The sequence below is a fragment of the Cricetulus griseus genome, chromosome 2, assembly GCF_003668045.3.
Source record: "Cricetulus griseus strain 17A/GY chromosome 2, alternate assembly CriGri-PICRH-1.0, whole genome shotgun sequence".
Taxonomy (NCBI): domain Eukaryota; kingdom Metazoa; phylum Chordata; class Mammalia; order Rodentia; family Cricetidae; genus Cricetulus; species Cricetulus griseus.
Window position 1 is genome coordinate 186,546,016 of NC_048595.1, and position 3,522 is coordinate 186,549,537.

Below are 3,522 nucleotides of genomic sequence, written 5' to 3' on the forward strand. Positions count from 1 at the left end.
TCAGGAAACTTTAAACTTGAAGTTAGCATGAAAGACAAAATAAGTCTTAGTAACTGACAAACAAAATTACCTTTTATTTATGAACATGTGTTTTTTTCAGTTTAAATTTTTATTTCATTAACTTAAAACGTGAACAAAATGTGTGTTTTAAATTTTATTAAACTTATTTACCTGAAATATATGTTTACATAGAGGATAAACAGATACAGGATTTCAAGTAACTTATGGGACAGTCATTATCTGTTAAAAATATTCTTCTTTCTTCCACACAATTTTTCCTTTTTACAGTATAAAAGCTAGATGCAGACTTTTGATGTAAACTTATCTCATTGTTAACTCTTTTGATGAAGATGGGAGACACACTTGTTCACAGTTCAGTTAAATGACACAAACAACAGCTGTTCCCTCATTCACAAAGATGCCCATGTCTCTCACAGTAGGACTGTGTGCTTCATGTTCACACCCCATCATTTCTTCTTCCCTTTCTGCTTTTTACTCCCCTCTCCTTGTTGAAGACTTGGGTCAGCACCTCCTGTTTTTTGTGTCCTTGTTTTTAGCTTGGGTATCATTTCTGCTACATATAGCATCACTGACTTACGTGACAGGAACTGTACAAGACACAGGCTGCCATCTTCCTGTCTGAGCTGTACCGGAACTCTGCCTCTGTACTGAACATCACGGTTCCACTCTCTGGAGTACATTTTGTTTTTTTCCAGAAAAGCATTCAGTCCAACTGCCGAACAGACATCCCGAATCACAGTAGCAGTAGGGTTTTCTACAGCCTTGCTTATGGGAATCTGCCTCCCCTAGGCTATGGTCTTATTATTTAAATAAGCAGGGTAGATACAAATATACCTGTCCTGGTCCGCCAGGACCGCTGGGCTATGCAAACTATCTCCACGGGAGTCCCCACAGCCCCGCCAACTCTACAGGCCCAACACCAGCCAGAAGTTGACTTGGATCTCGGAGACCCTATGATCATGTGTTTTAACTACATCGTTTCCATTTTAAAATGTTAATTCTTTCAAAACGTCATACAAATTATTTTGATTGTATTTATTGTCCTCTCTGAACTCCTCCGAGGTCTTCCCTCAAACCTCCTGCCTACCCCCAAATCATGACTTCCCCCTTAAACCATCAAGTCCAATATATATATATGAGTCACATCTGTTCACCCACTCCTGGAATGCTATCATTGGAGGCAGAAGTGAGAGTATCTGAAATTCATGAGTGTCCTTGGATAAAGAGTGAATTAGAGGCCATCCCAAACAAACAGTAGAGAAATGTGAGATTCAATAGCTACCTTAGAATACAATAAATATGTCAGCAACTGAGAATTGTTGCAGTTCAGGACTTATATTATTAAGTATGTAAGAAATATTCTTCCTGTTGTAAAAGACTTGCCCAATATCTTCATACATTTCTATTTTAATGTTTCTATGTTGTTGCCCAGATTATTTCCCCTGCATTTAACAAGTCTAACACACTCTCAGCAAAAATTTACCTTCATCTCTTTATTCTTATTTTAACAGACAGAGAAAGAAACATTAGAGCTAAACATTGTAGCTAATCTGAATGTATTGAATGTAATTGTTTGATAATTCAGAAAAAAACATATAATCTTCCTTTACTTATATCAAGTTAAATAAAATTGCTTACATCAGTCTAGATGCAACTGCAATTGCCATGTGTTTGCTCCGTGCCTTGAAGCATCCAAGTTCAACTTTGGAGCTGAATTTGGAATTCAAGAGAGTAGATGAAATACCATGGTCATGGCACCAACTCAAGCTTCTTTTTCTTTCTTTTTTTTATTAGCAAGAAAATTATTTTACATGTCAATCCCAGGTCCATCTCCCTTCCCTTCTCCACTTTCCCCCCCAATGTTATGGGACCCCAATTATCAAGCAACCTACACATCCCATACCCTTTCTGCTCCACAGGAAGTGTGGCGCCTTCCATAGGGAGTCTTCAAAGTCTGTCATATCCTTTGGGATAGGGCCTAGGCCAACCCCCTTGTGTCTAGGCTCAGGGAGTATCCCTCCATGTGGGATGGGCTCCTACCATCCCATGGTATCTATAAGTACTGATCCACTATAAGAGGCCCCATAGATTTCCAAGGTCTACTCACTGACACCCACATTCAGGGGGTCAGGACTCCTTTGCTCATCAGTCCTCCTTCCCTGCATATGGATTTCAGTTCAGTTCAAGGTTTAGCTGTGGGTGTTTCCTACTTCCACCAGCTGCCCGATGAGGGCTATGTGATGACATATGATTTAGTCATCAATCTCATTATCAGGAGAGGGCATTTAAGGTAGCCTCTCCTCTGTTGCTTAGATTGTTAGTTGGTGTCATCTTTGTAGCTCTCCAGACATTTCCCTAGTGCTTGATTACTCTTTAAGCTTATAATGTCTCCCTCTATTATATTATCTCTTATCTTGCTCTCTTCTGTTCTTCCCCCAACTCAACCTCCCTGTCCCATCATGTCTTCCTCACCCCTCCTCTTCTCCCCTTCTCATTCTCCTAGTTCCCTCCCCCTCCCCCCATGCTCCCAATTTTCTCAGGAGATCTTGTCCATTTCCCCTTCTCCAGGGGACCATGTATGTCTCTCTTAGGGTTCTCCTTGTTTACCAGCCTCTCCTACATCATGGACTGCAGGCTGGCAATCCTTTACTCTATGTCTAAAATGCACATATGAGTGAGTACATACAATTTCTGTCTTTTGTGACTGGGTAACCTTGCTCAGAATGGTTTCTTCTAGTTCCATCCATTTTCCTACAAATTTCAAGATTCCATTGCCTTTTTTTTTTCTGCTGAGTATTACTCCATTGTGTAAATGTACCACATTTATTCTATCCATTATTCAGCTGAGGGGCATCTAGGTTGTTTCCAGGTTCTGGCTATTATAAATAATGCTGCTATGAACATAGTTGAACAGATATCCTTGTTGTAGGAATGTACATGTTTTGGGTATATGCCTAAGAGTGGAATTGCTGGATCTTGTGGTAGACTGATTCCCATGTTCCTGAGGAATCACCATACAGATTTCCAAAGAGGCTGTACGCCAACTCAAGCATCTTAAGCATCTTCTTCTGTTTGTGCCCAAGAGAGGATCACATATGAGAAATGTTATAGAGTGACAGGGACAATTCAAACACATTGTGAAAAAATAGATGTAAAACACTACGTAAATTGAATCAAATATGACATGGACTTGAAAACAACCCAAAAGGAGAAAATAATAAAATGACAGAAAACCAGACATTACAGAAGAGAAAAGTCAATCATTTTTACATTTATAGTCTCTCTATTATTAGATAGGATGTTGTGAGAAAAATAAAAATTAACAACTCAAATTTTGAACGATAAATACCAACAAAGACCAAGATCTTGTTAAAGAAACAGTAGAAATTGTAAAATGCACAGTATTTCATCAAAATCAAAAGAACATAACATTTACTAAAGCAAATAAAAATTGACAAACTCAGAAATGTATTTTGGACCAAGTGAAAATGTAACCTTCTA

The 3,522-nt window shown here is 38.8% G+C and overlaps 1 pseudogene; it reads right to left on the reverse strand.

Moving 5' to 3' along the window:
* Positions 1 to 467: 467 nt before the first annotated feature.
* Positions 468 to 1,510, reverse strand: LOC113834071 (annotated as a pseudogene).
* Between the last annotated feature and the right edge of the window lie 2,012 nt (positions 1,511 to 3,522).